Source organism: Phalangium opilio, unplaced genomic scaffold (genome assembly GCF_054372755.1).
Source record: "Phalangium opilio isolate 3A_F unplaced genomic scaffold, DU_Popi_V2 ptg000043l_1, whole genome shotgun sequence".
NCBI lineage: Eukaryota > Metazoa > Arthropoda > Arachnida > Opiliones > Phalangiidae > Phalangium > Phalangium opilio.
This window is the reverse complement of record NW_028324167.1, coordinates 5,074,795-5,093,098: the sequence shown is the minus strand read 5'-3', so window position 1 is coordinate 5,093,098 and position 18,304 is coordinate 5,074,795. Positions and strand designations below refer to the sequence as shown.

Here is an 18,304-nt window from a genome sequence, read left to right as displayed (position 1 = left end):
TGCGAATGCTTTTGTCCTCAAAATTCACAGTTCCAGTCACGTACGCCCATCAAAGATTACTGTCTGCCAAAAATCTGACGTTCAACGCTGCACCAGTCGGAGCCTTCGACGATTTAAAAACTATTTCCATTGGTGTAAGTATAGAGAGTACGACGTAAATAACAGTAATTTTACAAATTTTACCGGTATATCACGTAAATTACTACGGTAATAAGCCTGTTATAATATAAAATATCATAAATTACGGTTATTTTTGTTATTCCATAATTTTAATCGCTAACTTACAGGTAATTTTGCTAGGTGTGGTTATGTAAGCGGACCTTGCTTTGCACTGATGATCTGTACGTGTGTTTGTTTGTGTTTGTGGCCGGGGTACAGCAGGAACAAGTGTGGCTAGATTAAGCAAAGAATTTCGATAAAAAAAAATTACATTGGGGCTTTTGTTTGCGTTTGCAGCAGTTTAACTGACATGGGACGGACGTAAAACTAATTAGTCGGGACCCCTGCTCCGTCTCTTGGGAGTATTGGTAAACAACATTGGTATCGTGGCAACCCTCCAATTTGGTTTAATTTGATGGACAGCTGTAGCGAAGCCCATTTGTTGAAAGCGTTTCAAATTAAAATATTTTCTCTTTACTACGGTTTCTGGGGTTAGCGCGGGGAGCTAGTGTGAGAGATTCATTTTCAGGCGGAAAGGGCACTATGTATGAAGGCTGGGTTGCTGTGTATGTTGGGTAGACGATAAAACCTTTTCAGCTATGTGTGGTAAGACCTTAATGTACCCCAACCGAATATTACCTAAATGAGTTAAAAAATACGAATACTGTACTAAATAAGCTCATAGGAAACTCAAACGCCCTCCCCACTCCCAACCACACCTAGCTGATACCAAAAGTGGATGAGAGGAAAAGTATGAAAATGGCCATAAGTCGCGAGTCATCAGAGTTTCGCCGTAGTTGACCGTTTTATTGGCGTAGCTATACTGGGACTGTTCACTCCCTTAAAATAGGTCTTGTGTTATTTCGCGGTTACGCGGTTAGCGTCGTCTGCTATTGTGTATGCTAGACCTTCCTCGATTTGTGTTTGATGTCAGGACATAGTAGCTGGTAATGTTTTAAAAGGTATTTGAAGGTATAATAGGGATTTAAGTAAGGTTATCGAAGCAATAGAAGAGCACATAAAACTAGATACGTTTAAAACAAATCTCGGTAATTTATAACGCGAGCAGTGATGCGCGTGATCGAGTGGGTTATGGTTAAACCAAGGAGCATAAATGTGTACACTACTTTCAGTCGCGAGTTTGCAAGTCCATCAGTCACTAGTAAACTAAATAGTTATTGGCGAAACTTTGATGTCCACGTTTTTTAACACAGGCTCTATGGCCATTGTCATGCTTTCCCTCTCATCCACATTTGCTGATACGTAAATGTTTTTTCGCGACTTGTTAAAAATTACGGTAATTTCACATCTCTAAGTGTAAGCTCTTTTCCTGAACTAGCTTTGATTAGCGTTGCAATTGTGGATGTCAGAATTAAATGCAAAGAACTACACCCATTGTTTATCCTAATTACTTAACTATAATTTATGAAACACAAGGTTATCGTCTACAAATACAAAATAAACATATCATTTAGTTTGTGGGCTGCTAGGAGCCTCCAGCTATAGGGTGCTTGAGAGCCATCTAGTAATTACGTCTATTTTTTGGCAAAGTAATTCAAAATCGTTGCTTCTCTGAAAACACTTTTTTCAGATTTGGAGCGGGTTGCTTTGCGTTATGGGAGTCTTAACGATGATTGATATCATTCACAAGCGATTCAAGGGAATTCCAGGATCAATGATGTCCGTCGCTGCTCAAAAACTCTTTCTTTATTTCGGAGCCATTTTGGGAAAAGGTAGAGTCTCCAGGGTCCAACAATTTATCGGGCCAGGCCGGGACGGGCTTTTCAAATTTTGGAAATTAAAGGGCAGTTAGTTACAAAATTTTAAAGCGAGCGCCCTGATTCCTATGATAAGCAGAGCCGTGGTGGTCTAGTGTGACGTCACACAAGCGAGTTGTTGGAGAGAAAAATTTTTTTGAAGGGAGCGTGAGCCCCCCTTGCCTGTCTCGCACCGTCGCACGCGTAAACACTAAACACGAAAGATGCCGTATAAATCTATAAATTTTCCATGCCATCTATGGGGGACGCGCAAAGTTAAAAGTACATCCAATCAAAAGAGAAATAAAACCCCTAGAGGTGGGCATTTTCTATCCATTTTCCACAAATTAGTGGATAAACGATTTTTTATAAACAAAGTTGTGGATATAATAAGATTTAACAAGCAACATCTGAGAACAACTTTCGAGTATCGATAAAGATAAGATGACGTTGACAATAGAGAGATAATGCCGATTTCTAAAAAATCCGTCCTTAATACTTTACAGCCACTATTAAACGCGGAATAGCTAAGGTAGTGAACTACAACTTTTTCGAATTTCCATTAAGTATGAATGCGGTCTAGAAATTTCAAACCCGTTTGCTTTGATTGCGAACCGCGAACGCGCTCCCCTTCGATGTAACAGTGCACACAGACACACCCACACGTCCAGTACAGTGAAGTAAATGAACAGTGCCTGCAACCACTCAATCTTGTACTTTTGGTTTGTGTCGGTGCAGGCTTCGATGTTTCTTCGTCACTGGCGATTCGCTTCAGCGTTGGGGTTTTTCTCTTGATAGTCGTGGTTTTCGTCAATTTGTTCAACGGAGTTTTGAAAGCCAATTTCTCGTCTCAGAAGATAGAGAACATTAACGGAATTCCGGATTTATTGAAAGTACCCGACGCCAAAGTTTTCATTTTTCCGACTATATACGACAATGTTAAACAATCGGTGAAGATTTTTGAACACTTTAATCTCATTTCCAAAGTCCATTAATAAAATTTCAATTCTAACAGACTGACGATGAAATGAAAACTCTCTGGCATCAGCGAGCAAAAGACTTGGAAGCGGGAGACTTTCAGTCAGGAAAGCAAATATGGTTTGGAGATATACCTTTTTTACACATGGCCTTGTTAGATCTCTCGGATGAGGGAAAGCTGAAACTATCGCATCTTCATCTTGGTTCGGCCAAGTACTTGCAACAACCGCTAGTGCTCCCAGTTATAAATGCAACAATGAATCCTAAAGCTCTGAAGAACATCAACCAAAGGTTCGTTAACTTTCTTAATGTTAGAACAATCTACGTTTTTGTGCTACTCGAGTCTTCTTCCATAATTCTATGCCTCAACTGGCGTTCACGCGCATTGACTAATAACGCTGGAAAAATGCTAATTATCATACAACTACTCTCGAGCGCATAATGGCGAGTTCAAGAGCTACGTATCGCGTTACGTTATTGCTCGTGGAACCGATGCGTAGTTGAATGGAAATTTTAGCAGTTCCACTTCCAACTACTGATTGATCCCATAGACCATTTTCTTAGCACCGCTTAATTTTGACACCACAAAACCAATCAATTGCTCATTTGGTAAACCGCTGTCAACAAAGTCCAAGTGAAAAGCGTGCAAATCACGAAACACGCTTTAAATGAGGGTTTTTGTTTAATGTTCATATCGCTACGCGCCCATGAAATCCACCCGAATTCATTTAATAACTCGCGTATTTTAATCAAAATCGGCATAATTATCGTCAACTCTTCATAGTGTCACTTGAAATCTTTGGGGAATATCATTATTCAAGTCCCGGCCAAAAGTGTGGCGTGTGTACCTTGAAACTATCAAATAAAGTCAGCATTAATCACGCGGACAAATTTTGCAACCTGATTTAAGTTACTGAATTGAAAAATTAAAGTATCTCACCATTTGATGATTGCAGATTGCGATCTTTCGTGGAAACCGGCCAAATCACAGCATTTCACCGCGTGTTCGAGAGGGACAGGCACTTCGAATTGGAACCTCAACATTCGACGGCTGAGAATGAAGTCCACAAACTCGGGTTCAAGGACATTGAAGCCAAGTTCAGATTGTGGGCGGCAATGCTTGGAGTCGCTTCTTTCGTCTTCACCGTCGAGCTACTGACAAGATTCCAGTTTCGAGAACCACTGCACATCATTAGGCTTAAACGAGGATTGTTAGGTATGTAATCCCTCGCAACGGAACTTTAAACCGGAAACTGATTTAAAACGATCTTGATCCGAACAAACACACGGCTAAGAGTCGGTTCAGAATAGTATTTATTTGCACAAAGCATAGGTATCTTCATGGTTAAATGACACATCAAAATTGTACACAACCCGTAAGCAAAGATTACAAATTTTAAGACATGGAGCGAGGCCGCATTCGACCGAATGAAATTTAGCATACACAATATCAGATGACGGGAACCGCGAACTAGCAAAAGACTTCTTTAAGGGAGTGAATAAGCCTAATTGAGCTACGCCGATTGAACGGCCAATCATGGCGAAACTCTGATGCCTCGCGACTTCTGGCCACTTTAAAACTTTCCTCTTATCCACTTTTGCTGATTGTCGTTTGCGGATGAAACCAAGTTTATTTAAAAAAGTGACACTTGGAAATGACCATAAGCTAAAGTCACTATAATAGCATGTAAATAGCTAACGCGATCTTCGGCAAATACTCAACTGACCAAAGTTCTAAGTGAAACAATGTAGAAGTTCTTACGATAATTGTAACCGTAAATAAATTCTTCTGTCGGCGAATGAAAGCAGTCTTTTTCAAAATTTGAAAAAATTAGCATGACCTAGTGCTAGTGAGTTCCAATTAGGAAATCCAAAGTTATTAGTATATACAACTAAAATTAATTAGAATATTGGAATTACTAATATTTTTGTAAAATCGCGATGATTCTTAATTCGAAAATACGCGTAAGAATTTGTTAACGAGATACATAAATTACTACACAGATATTTATTGATGTATTCTAAGAAATAAATGGAAATTAAATAATTACTAAATGCATTCGTGGGAAAATAAATAATTACTAAATGTATTTGTGGGAAAATAAATAATTACTAAATGTATTTGTGGGAAAATAATTAATTACTAAATGTATTTGTGGGTCAATAAATAATTACTAAATGTATTTGTGGGAAAATAAATAATTACTAAATGTATTTGTGAGAAAATAAAGACTACCAATAATAATTCTCGGTTTTTGATAATGTTTAAATTTATTTAAGCAAAGTAATATTTTTATCGCTTTAAAATTTATTTGACAAAGAGGAAGCAACATATTAATTATCGCATTTTTTCAATGCTGAACGCTCAATTATAAAAATACGGGCTCCACTACGACGAGGAATGGTGCTGCGCGTAATACCGAAATGGTCTATTCATTTCTTGGTCATTAGTTTTGATGATATTCTACAGGGCCGGTAGGCCCTTGTAGATATGGCATGACACCCTTCCGTAATGTTAAAGGAAAATTCACAGTTTTTAGGGTTAGCGTCCCATAGAAAAAGCATTAAAAAATTTTCGTTTTTTTAACGAAATGGTCATAGGCCATACGGAAAAAGTATAGCGAAGTTAGTTTTCGGAATACTTCTAAATTAACAAGCATTTATTAAACGGGAAACTTACGGGTTTCGATTTTTAATTAATGAATTCTAATTTTTGTAATTTAACTAATTAAGATAGTAAGTCAAAAAATTACTTTTGGGTCAGATGTCAGCCTAACCTTATAGCGCGCTTAAACCTATTTTCTTCATTTCGTTCTCGTTGACAACTAGAAGGTCCTAGGTTTGTGGGTGCTAACAAGTTACGTTGACTAATTGTAAATGTTGGCTTTCTTGCTGATTTTCCAAATTTCTTAGCAGTAGACTCCAGCTGCCAGCAAATTACTTTTGTATTTCGTCCGAGCTTGAGCACCTTTATATGTATTTTCTAATTAACTGTAGCACCCTTAATAAGAAATACGTCGTTATCAGGTCGAATTTTCGTCTAGAAAAGTAATTCAGGTAAATAATTACAGTTAATAGAGGTTTTTATATCATTTAAAGTAAGCTTTTCGACGTTCTTTACGGCCAAGGCTTAAGTTGTATTTTAGTTACTATATGTTATATAGTGTTTATAGTGTTTATAGTGTCTTTCCTTTTAAAGATTATAAGAAAGCTAATTTCCAGCTCTGTTTGGAATTACAAAATACGTAGTCTGCTTCGATTCATGCTACAAATCCCAACCCTAGGGCCAAGGTTTTACGCTTCTTGTAACTTAATACTGTATCTATGACAGTAAAAAATGGCATATATATCCAAATTATTATGGTTTAGAAATCAACGGTAGTGTTTTCACCCTGTGAAGAATTCGACTTCAAAATATTACAGGAAAGATGACAAAATTTCCAATTTGTTTTTCCTTCGGCAGTTAAAAGAGTGGTGTTAATGTTAGCGCTGTTAAGTCAACATTCTCATTTGAGGACTGGTATAAACGGTTTCATTATTTGTTAATCTCACTAAAATGCTACTAATTGTCAATGTGTGTGGTATAATTCCTGAAACTAAACCAATGTAGAGGACCAGATTATTCGTTAAAACAATTTTGATCCTATTGAATCAGTCATACAGTGATGATACGTTATCATTTTATAAACTACTTGTTACTAACAGTGGATTGTTTAATTCATAAGAAACAGTTGTGCTGGTTAATCCAGGAGGACAGTGTCGTTATATAATTTAATTAGTCAAATAATTTTCATGTTTACAACCCAGATTCTCTCAACCTAACCACGTTAGAAACGGAGGGTTACGTTGTTTTCTATTTCCACAGTCCACATTGCCGTTTGTTTATTGGTTTAAATTGCTATGAATTGTAAAGGTATTTGGTTAATTACTGATATTAAAGCTAAACTATAGAATAACATCATTCATTAACATATTGTATAGATAATCTTTATGTTACCACAAACCTAGCTCAGGATATGATAAAAATTTAACGCAATTTGTTGGAAATAATCAAAAACTCCTCTAAACATTAGAGTTAAGGTGAATTATTTTTTAAAAGACATTTTATAAGCTTAATGAGCACTGACGACAAGTTAATTTCAACGTAATTAACTGTAATTAAGGTAAAATTAAACTAAAATATACATTTTTTTGGATGAAAATTCAGATAACTCTTAAATGATGTTCTTGATTAAGATTGTATCTACCCAAGCCGTTGGTAAAGCCCCACACATAAGCTAATTTAAATTATCTCCAAAGTACCTTAATAGGCGCGAAATTCAAAACTTTAGCGTAAAATGAGAATCTAAAACTCCACTAAAAATTGCAATTAAGGTGAAGTATACATTTAAACTCATTTTATAACACTAAATGTATAGTGCCAAAACACAGTCCTACGTTAATTAAACATAATTAACGTGAAATTAAACCAAAATATACATTTTTTGGATAAAGGCTCAAATAACTTTTAAATAAACTCTTTAATTTTGATTAAAACTACCCAAGCCATTAAAGTCGAATATTTTCTATTTGACACTTAAGTTAATTTAAACTATTTTAAAGTACAATAATTGCCGCGAAATCCAAAAGTTTTGGGTTAAAAAATGAATTTGCGGAAAAAATATTAAACTGCACTAAACATTGCAATTAGGGTAAAAAATTCAAATAAATTTTAAGCTTAATCCACTCTCACGAACCACGCTCAAATTAAGATTAAAACATCACAAGTTTTTCGTACAGCCACAGTAGTTTCCTATTTCACTTTCAAATTAATTTAAATGATCGTTAAAATACATCAGAAGCGCATACATTAAAATTTTAGGGTGATTGCAATTAAAGTTAATATTTTATTGAAACTTGTTTTATAAACGAAATCCACGCTAGATAAACAAGATAAGCCGTTAAATTAAACTTAAGTATAATTAATGTGAAATTAGCCCAAAACACGAATGTTTTGGGTAAATTCATGGATACCTTATAATTAAACTAACAAATTAAAATTAAAACTACACTTATCTTTCACCCAGCCTCCATTTTCCTGTTGAATTCTTACGATTAATTAAATTGTCATTTAAAAGCATTTTTCCCATTTTTAAAAGAGAGCCATTGAAAAGGCGCGATATTTAAAAGTTTTGGGGCAAAATAGTGATTGTTCCGCAAGAGTCAAACAGGCACTCCTCTAAAGTTTGCAATTTAGGAGAATTTCTTATTCAAACTCGTATTATAAACTGCAATAACACTAATAAAAGAAGATAAGCCGTTAATTTCAACTTAATAACCATATTTAACGTGAAATTAATCGAAAACAACAGGTTTTTTGGGTAACTATAGATAACCTTTAACTGAAATAAGAAAATAAGATTAAACTACGCGAGTTCTTTCAGCCTAAACGTTTTCCTATTTAACACTAAAATTAATTACATTATCACTATAATGCATTTAATAGGCTCCAAATACAAAATTTTAGGGTTAGGAATGTGTCAAAATGTAACTTTTCCATTTAAATTTTAATATATCATTAACATAGTTCGTAAAATCACCAGCAACAATTTAATCTGGCAACATTCAATGCTGTTGGTCTGATCTCGACAATACTGTATGTGTATACAGTGTTACGAAACAAATATTTTTCTTCAATATTTCAAATACCGTCGTTTTTAAACTTCTTTCATAAATAAAGTACAACCATAAGTCTATTATGTAAGGTCCCCATAATAGACTTATGGTACAACATTATATGGATATCAAAATCAATGTTATTGGATATAAGTTAAATGTAATTAACGATAATTAAGTACTTCTTTAAGCAATTAGAAATAGATCAACCCCAAATGTTTGACGGTAAAGCAAAAATAAAATTATTCAAATTTTAATTACATTAAGACTGAAGTGACAGATATTATAAAAAAACGTCTTGGTTTGGACCAAGGCCGAAAAAACAAACGATATGTGTGAGGTTTATCATTTGACTGAAGTTTCAGATATTGCAATTGTTTTAGTTATTTTTATCCATTTAATCCTTAATCAGTATTAAATTCAATCAACTGATTTTACTGTTAATCGATCCATTCCCTCTAAATTAATTGAAAAAATTACATATCTACGCTTTTTCAAGAACAATTACATTTTCCGAAAACATTTTATCATGAAATTAATTATTTTGAAGGGATTTCGTGTCGATGATTACTAACTTGAAAGCACATTGACGGTCATAGTTTTAATTAAGGCTGGCTTGACAAATTTTGAAGTTTGCAGCAAAAAAGTTTAAATCTGTAGTAAGTTTCTGAGAAGACTGATGTTCAAGAAATTATGATAAATAACTTATTTTGCTCAAACTTATTTATAAACTAATGTCGTCCTCATAAGACAAAGCATCAACGTTTATCGTGTGTGGTTTCTTTGAGTAGGTGGCACTCTTAGCACACAAAAAATTTATTATTTTATTTTAATGTATGCGCTTTTGATGTAACTCCCCCCCATTCCTTCATATTCCCAATATATACAGTTTTACAATCACCAGTGGTTCCAGTGTATGGGTCATCTGAGCCGTCGCAACACACTCAGCCAATATTATCATATAGTTCGAGACCTTTTCACATTAGTGAACGGTACATGACTCTCCGGACTTGCCCGCCAACATTAATAACCTAAAACTATAAAACATTCGTGTACATGAATGATTACGGTTGTGGCCTGACACTCGCTAGCGCCTGAAGGACCGATAACTCAGTGTAATCGGTGTACATTTGTAAGTGAGTGGACCATTTTGGAAATTACATACAGATAATTAAAACACAGGGGTGATACCACCATTGAGGTCTTCTCTCTCTCTTGCCTAGAAGCACCGCTATAGGCAGTGAGATTTGACTAGCCTCTTGCCTGTAGTGAACTTTGGCACAGTCTGGCGGTGACCCTTGGTGTGAGGGAGAATACCCCAATGGTGGCCTCGCCCCTGTGTGTTTTCCGAAATGGTCTTTATGCGTACTAAAAGGATTACACGTAATACGTAACCGGTGTACAAGTAGCGCCAACAATGTAGAAAGGGGTGGTGACGTTTCAAATGAAGACTGAATTATGACCAAGAAATTCTAAAGCACGGAGAGGGAAATTGCAGTGCAATCTTTTCTTCATAGAGGCGACAATAGAAATGTAGCATTTCGTTATACGAAATTAAATGTATAAATTAGTGCAACACCCTTGTTTGGAATCCACTATTAAATATTTACATTTTCCTTTCGAATTATGTCAAAGTTCACCTGCTCTTTTAAGAAAGTCAGTAGAATATTTCAAATATTCTATATTGACACCTCAATACGTCCTCCCTTCAAAATAATTAATTTCATGATAAAATGTTTTCGGAAAATGTAATTGTTCTTGAAAAAGCGTAGATATGTAATTTTTTCAATTAATTTAGAGGGAATGGATCGATTAACAGTAAAATCAGTTGATTGAATTTAATACTGATTAAGGATTAAATGGATAAAAATAACTAAAACAATTGCAATATCTGAAACTTCAGTCAAATGATAAACCTCACACATATCGTTTGTTTTTTCGGCCTTGGTCCAAACCAAGACGTTTTTTTATAATAGAGAATGAAATAAAAATAAAGACGCTTCGGCTGCTCCGAATTAAGAAAGTAAAGATTTTGAATTACATTTCTGAATGAAATCAACGCTGTCCCAAGAAAAGGACAAGGGTCTGTTTTTCTTAGAGATAAAAAAGTTGGTTGACTGTTTGGCGGGTGACACATTTTGATTCGGCACCGGCCTTCCACATGACCCATTATGTAACACTCATTTTAAAGTTGGGTAGACTGCCAAACGACTAATCGGCCCGAAGCCGTTGCGCTGCAGGAGACACCTCGTGCGTTTGCATTACTATACTTATGTGGACCGCGACGAGAAAACACACCAATCCTGTGGGGACCGTAGTCACTTATGGGGACGCACACCCCGGTCCCCATTAAACCCAAAAATAACATATGCTCAAATTAATTTTTTAATTTCAAATAATAATAATAGTATGAAAAAAATTATAAGGTGTAGGCAATATTTAAGTTTGTTTAGGCCTCTAAGATAAGAGAGCATAACGTCTCTAAAGTGTAATATATATATATATATATATATATATATATATATATATATATATATATATATATATATATATATATATATATATATATATATATATATATATATATATTACTAATTTCCATTACGACGGAATATACCAAAACTGAGAGGTTCTTAAAGTCCATAACGGAGCTAAGAAATCAATATCTGAACACTTAATGGGTAACTTGAAGTGTACTATACAATGCCTTATTTTTAATATATTTAAACGTTTAGTTAATAAAAAAACGTTGGGAATAGGGTCCCCATAGCGAATGAAGTAATTCAAATTTAAACACAAATGTGATTTATTACAAATTTCAATTTAACAGAAAGACATCAAAAACACGAAGCTATTTCTACTTCGTTATACGATGTCTAGTTAAATCGCATTATTTTCACCAAAAGCAAAAAACATGAAAAACCGTTGACTCAAAGGTCCCCGTAAAGGCTTTGAAAATCCAAGATAAGACACAAAATGGTGTAAATTATATATTTCAAGAAAAAGGTTTTTTTAAATAATTTTATACACGCCAACCCTCGAAGTTAACTTTTATACATCCATGTGAAAGATATTAAAAAAAAACGTTGGAAATGGGGTCCCCATAGCGGATGTAGTAATTCAAATTTAAACACAAAATGTGATTTATTACAAATTTCAATTTAACAGAAAGACATCAAAACCACGAAGATATTTCTTCTTCGTTATACGATATCAAGAATTCTAGATACATCGCATTATTTTCACCAAAAGCAAAAAACATGAAAAACCGTTATCTCAAATGTCCCCATAAAGGATTTAAAGACACAAAATGGTGTAAATTATAAATTTCAAGTAAAAGGAGGTGTAAATTATAAATTTCAAGTAAAAGGTTTTTTTTAAATAATTTTATACACGACAACCTTCGAAGTTAACTTTTATTCATCCATATGAAAGATAATAAAATAAACATTGGGAATGGGGTCCCCATAGCGGATGTTGTAATTCAAATTTAAACACAAATGTGATTTATTACAAATTTCAATTTAACAGAAAGACATCAAAAACACGAAGATATTTCTACTTCGTTATACGATATCTAGTTAAATCGCATTATTTTCACCAAAAGCAAAAAACATGAAAAACCGTTGACTCAAAGGTCCCCGTAAAGGCTTTGAAAATCCAAGATTAGACACAAAATGGTGTAAATTATATATTTCAAGAAAAAGGTTTTTTTAAATAATTTTATACACGCCAACCCTCGAAGTTAACTTTTATACATCCATGTGAAAGATATTAAAAAAAACGTTGGAAATGGGGTCCCCATAGCGGATGTAGTAATTCAAATTTAAACACAAAATGTGATTTATTACAAATTTCAATTTAACAGAAAGACATCAAAACCACGAAGATATTTCTTCTTCGTTATACGATATCAAGAATTCTAGATACATCGCATTATTTTCACCAAAAGCAAAAAACATGAAAAACCGTTATCTCAAATGTCCCCATAAAGGATTTAAAGACACAAAATGGTGTAAATTATAAATTTCAAGTAAAAGGAGGTGTAAATTATAAATTTCAAGTAAAAGGTTTTTTTTAAATAATTTTATACACGACAACCTTCGAAGTTAACTTTTATTCATCCATATGAAAGATAATAAAATAAACATTGGGAATGGGGTCCCCATAGCGGATGTTGTAATTCAAATTTAAACACAAATGTGATTTATTACAAATTTCAATTTAACAGAAAGACATCAAAAACACGAAGATATTTCTACTTCGTTATACGATATCTAGATAAATCGCATTATTTTCACCAAAAGCAAAAAACATGAAAAACCGTTGACTCAAAGGTCCCCGTAAAGGCTTTGAAAATCCAAGATTAGACACAAAATGGTGTAAATTATATATTTCAAGAAAAAGGTTTTTTTAAATAATTTTATACACGCCAACCCTCGAAGTTAACTTTTATACATCCATGTGAAAGATATTAAAAAAAAACGTTGGAAATGGGGTCCCCATAGCGGATGTAGTAATTCAAATTTAAACACAAAATGTGATTTATTACAAATTTCAATTTAACAGAAAGACATCAAAACCACGAAGATATTTCTTCTTCGTTATACGATATCAAGAATTCTAGATACATCGCATTATTTTCACCAAAAGCAAAAAACATGAAAAACCGTTATCTCAAATGTCCCCATAAAGGATTTAAAGACACAAAATGGTGTAAATTATAAATTTCAAGTAAAAGGAGGTGTAAATTATAAATTTCAAGTAAAAGGTTTTTTTTAAATAATTTTATACACGACAACCTTCGAAGTTAACTTTTATTCATCCATATGAAAGATAATAAAATAAACATTGGGAATGGGGTCCCCATAGCGGATGTTGTAATTCAAATTTAAACACAAATGTGATTTATTACAAATTTCAATTTAACAGAAAGACATCAAAAACACGAAGATATTTCTACTTCGTTATACGATATCTAGTTAAATCGCATTATTTTCACCAAAAGCAAAAAACATGAAAAACCGTTGACTCAAAGGTCCCCGTAAAGGCTTTGAAAATCCAAGATTAGACACAAAATGGTGTAAATTATAAATTTCAAGAAAAAGGTTTTTTTAATAATTTTAGATACGACAACTTACGAAGTTTACTATTATTCATTTATATGAAAAATAATAATACAACGTTAAGAAAAGGGTCCCCATAGCGGATGTAGTAATTCAAATTTAAACACAAAATGTGATTTATTTAAAATTTCAATTTAACAGAAAGACATCAAAACCACGAAGATATTTCTACTTCGTTATACGATATCTAGATAAATCGCATTATTTTCACCAAAAGCAAAAACATGAAAAACCGTTGCGTCAAAGGTCCCCGTAAAGGGTTTAAAAATACAAAATTAGACGGAAAATGGTGAGAATTATAAATTTCTATTACAAAGGTTTTTTAAATAATTTTATACACGACAACCCTCGAAGTTCACTTCTATTCATCCATATGAAAAATAATAAAAAAAACGTCGGTAAAAGGATCCTCATAGCAGAAGTGGTTAGTGAAATTTAAACACTAACTGGAAATTATTACGAATCGGCAATCTAGCTTAATTACCCGCCATCGGTAATCTTGCTTGATTTTCTACAATCGGTAATCTAGCTTAACTTCCTTTAATCAGTAATCTAGTTTAATGATAGTAATAATAATATTAATAATAATAGGCTTTTATTTAGGATTTACCTTTAAGAATTTTCTTATTTACAAAAGTGTCCTGCTTTTAAGTCAAGATTTTAAAATTAAAGAGAGAAAAGCTCTAATTTTTCTGCTATTACTCAAGACTAGTAAGATTGTTCATATAATTGTTTATCTTATCTATAACAAGTTTATAAGATTGTTTTTGTTTGATGTCCATTGGGAGTCTGTTCCCGAGCTCTATACCCTTATGCTTCAAGCTTTTATTTCTATATCTGGAGAAGTTTTCCGTATAGAAGTTATTTGTTGTGCCACGAGTTTTTACGTTATTATTTGTTGTTTGAAACCATCCTTGAATAAAGTCAGGGTAATAACTAATTTTTATTCTGTACATGAATTTCAGCACTTCTAGGTGGTAATTATGTTGCAGAGATGTAATATTAGCTTTTGCGCTGGCAGCTGTAAGTGAGTCCAATTTTTGCGCTTTAGCTATCATCTTGATACAGGGCCGTCACCAGAGGGAGGTCCAGGTGGGCCCGGCCCACTCTGCACTTGGTTTGGCCCTCCCTATGAAATTCATGGGCGAAAAAATATGGAATAGCTGGCCCTAAATATACTTTTGGTATAAGACAGAATATCTAATTTCTGCGATAAAATGTTAAATGTGATGTGACTGGAATTTAAGTAATTGCAATTCTCATATAGATGCTTAGAAGATTCTTACCAAAATACCATTTTCACTAGGAGAATGAACTATTTACCTGGAGGGAGGAGGGCACAAGGAAATCTGCTTTTTGTCCTCCAGGCAGCTTTTCTTCCTTGTGTGAATGGTATGAATCCTCAATGTGTAAAAAGCAGCAATATCAGGCTGAGTAATAAGTAATTTTTTTAAACTAGAGCTTGTGGCCAGAAGAGCCAAGGTAGTTTAATTTTAAAGCTGGTCGCTTACCATCTTTAACCATTAAAATCAGGCTTTTATATTTAATGGCCAAATTATATTTTCTTGACAATATGTGCTTCGATTGTGCATATGCACTTTGAAAGGTTAAAATATCAAAACAGACAAAATCAGAGGTAATTTTTAAGGAAGTCTAACAATCAGAATCGTATTATCGTCGTCATCATACCTTCGAAAAAGAAATATTCCGAATCCAAAATTCGGCGGATGGAGCTGTTAGCGAATCGTGGCAGCGAGTAAATATCGTGCGGCAGGATAGTGTGGTCAAATTGAATAGTTGCGTGGATAGCCGTCAATTTTAGACATGAGCCTTAATAGTTGTAAAACCCAATTAAAACCGAAACTCGCTTTAAGAGCTAAACAGAAACCAGCCTCTTATACCTCACGGGTCTTAGTCTTGAAAAGATTCGTTCCGCCTAAACCTAAACCCGAAAAAGGATTGAACCATGGTCATGATGATGAATCCCCTATTTCAAGCTCGATATGTAGTACAAATGAAGTTAACAGGGTTTGAACACGACCTGGAAATCCTGGAAAATTCAGGGAAATTAAAAATGGGCCTTTAAAGTCAGGGAAATGTCAGGGAAAAATATATTGGTGGGAAATTGAAAGTCTGGAAAAAGTATAAGGGTGACCAGAAAAAGTATTGTGTGAGATTTAACCAAATTCGCGGAGCTCGCTTACGCTCGCTCCGTTTATGTATGATTTACTTAGGTAAAGTTAAATTTAAAGAATTCGTTGGTTTATGCTACCATCGCGAGTCCTTTAATTTGTTTAGTCCCCCTACTTTTAGGGTACTAGGGTTTAAATCGGTAAATTACCATGGTAATTTACCTGCTTAACTCAATTTTCGATTTTCTCGGTTTATTAATAAAGGTAATTACCGTGGTAATTTACCACCGAATTCTCAATTTTTATGGAAAATGGTTTAAAAGCTCTGGCTTCCGTTTCCTTTGGCCCTCCCGTGGCCCAACCTAAAATTTTTAGCTGGTGACGGCGCTGTCTTGATACACTCTTCATGTTAAGCAGTTCCCCTGCTATGTTCACAAAGCATTCGTTAAGCATGTTTGCTACAGTTTCTGGATCTTTGTTTTTATTGGCCTTGTATTCCATCTCCGTTATAAGTTTGGTATTCTTTTGCTTGAGGTATGGCTTAATGGTTTTCCAAATATTGGTCGTTTCATTACTACCGATTCCAATATTAATTTTGAAGTATCTTGTCTTCTCTTTATGGATAAGGGCGTTGACCAAGTTTGTCAGTTTCCTGTACATATTTTGGTACTTTTCCTTATGAGCATGGTTTACTGTTCTTGTCTTTGTCTTGAATTTGTCTCTTATGTGAATTTGATGTTTTATATTTGAGGTTAGTAGCCACGGGGCGCTTTTAGTAGATACATGTTTTTCTCTTAGCGGAGCATGCTTGTCCAGGTGGTCAATTATTTCATTTTGTAACATCTGTAGGCCCCTTTCTGGGCTGTCAATGGATTCCTTAGCCTTGTTTAATTTTGTATGGAGTTCTTGAACGAATTTCGAGGTAATTTTCTTATGCAGTTTTATACTCATTCTCTTCCTTGTGATCCATGTTAGGTCATGGTCAGATGCTCCACATGCCTTTACTATGACCTCTGTGATTCGTTCCGGGTGATTTACATAAATATGATCAATCAAACTTGTTGAGTTTAGGGTAATTCTGATCGGGGATGTTATCATTTGTATGAAATTCCCAAGTGTCTTGAGAGGTAGTCTTACCTTTGCCGATAGCGTGGTGGCTTTTAGGTTACAGTTCGTGTCCCCTATGATCAGAATTTCGTTGTTTGTCTTAAACAGTAAGAAATCAATGTTACTCCTTAGTTTAATGCCATAGACTTGTGCAGAGCTGTATTCTTAAAGAAAATTAATTAGATTTTGACCGAGGTTATCGACTCGCGAACAGACAGCGCTTGGATTCAAGCTTACTTAACTTTCCATAGAGTATTTCATCCATAAAACTTTAAATAGAATTACTCCAATTGTTTTCAACCACTAAACGCTAAAAAATGCGACTTTCGAACGTGCTGTCAATTTCTAATAAAACAGGGCATCATTGAAAAAATCGTAAATCGAGGTATTTTTGAAAAATTAAAACTAAATGTATTTAACATAAAAGTTTCTAAATGAAAAGTAGAAAAGGACCTAATATAAAGATCTTATGCTCATTTAAAAACATTTTGAATCCTAAGGAATTTATAATTTTTGGAATATACGGTCCACAATTTGGCTTTTTTTTTATAAAAAATCCCATGTTATTTCAATGGGAAGTTTCGAGTCTTTTTTCCAAAAAGGCTGATTAATTTTATGTTATGAAAACCACCCTTAGCAAATTGACTTTTTATAAAATAAACTATTAGATGGATCTCTTCGAAATTTTAACCAAATATTGGGAGTCCGGGTTGTTGTTCTATAGATTTTTTCAAAACAGTAAAAATAATACGAAAAAGGTTAAAACCAATCAAAAAACACCTCATTAATCATTAAAGGCTGTATGAAGTCTTATGTAAGAGAGGTACCACTCTCCTAGAATTATAGTAAGTTTCAGATAATTTAATGACAATCAAAAACTGCATAAAGCCAATGCTACGGTACTTAACAATTATAGACCGATATCAAAAGGGGCGTCAAAGGGGCCGCTATCCTCAGTAGACTGATTGAGAGATAGATCCGGTGAGAAAGGGGGTACAACGTCAGCGGGAACGAGTACGCTCTGCCTGCTCAACCCCCCTTTTTAAATCGGTCTGCGGAAGATATTTTTAAAACGTCGCGCTTGCGCAGAGAGAAACATAAACGAGCTTCAGTCTCGACTCAGAAGGTCGGGACGGGGGGGGGCGGAAGGGCTATAAACTCGTCTAGTTTGCTCACCGTAACGCGCGCTGGAGAAAAAATGAATTGTGGTAGCTAAAAATTGGGAATTTTTCTCATCCAAAGAGAAATATCATTCCAGCCTGAATCCCTTTTCACTCCCGCATTAATATTTTGAATTTTTTTGTAGCCAAAAATGTCCAAATTAGGCAACTCACAGCATTTTTCTGGATATTATATAATATAGCTTAATGGGTTGAGAGGAAATAATTCG

The 18,304-nt window shown here is 34.2% G+C and overlaps 2 long non-coding RNA genes across 4 annotated transcripts; one reads left to right on the top strand and one right to left on the bottom strand.

The window, feature by feature from the left end:
- The first annotated feature begins 5,416 nt into the window (after window positions 1–5,416).
- Window positions 5,417–10,173, top strand: LOC149677882 (uncharacterized). 2 transcript variants are annotated; one of them, XR_016366379.1, is made up of 3 exons: window positions 5,417–5,951; window positions 6,117–6,807; window positions 6,876–10,173. It is a non-coding gene; the product is annotated as an uncharacterized LOC149677882 (long non-coding RNA). The 2 variants fall into 2 exon arrangements; XR_016366378.1 differs by having other exon boundaries at window positions 6,094–6,807.
- A 6,511-nt stretch (window positions 10,174–16,684) lies between these two features.
- On the bottom strand, window positions 16,685–17,887 carry LOC149677881 (uncharacterized). Of its 2 annotated transcripts, XR_016366433.1 has the most exons (3): window positions 17,152–17,887; window positions 16,945–17,078; window positions 16,845–16,885 (listed from the first exon to the last, which is right to left on the bottom strand). It is a non-coding gene; the product is annotated as an uncharacterized LOC149677881 (long non-coding RNA). The 2 variants fall into 2 exon arrangements; XR_016366434.1 differs by having other exon boundaries at window positions 16,685–17,071.
- Window positions 17,888–18,304: the final 417 nt, after the last annotated feature.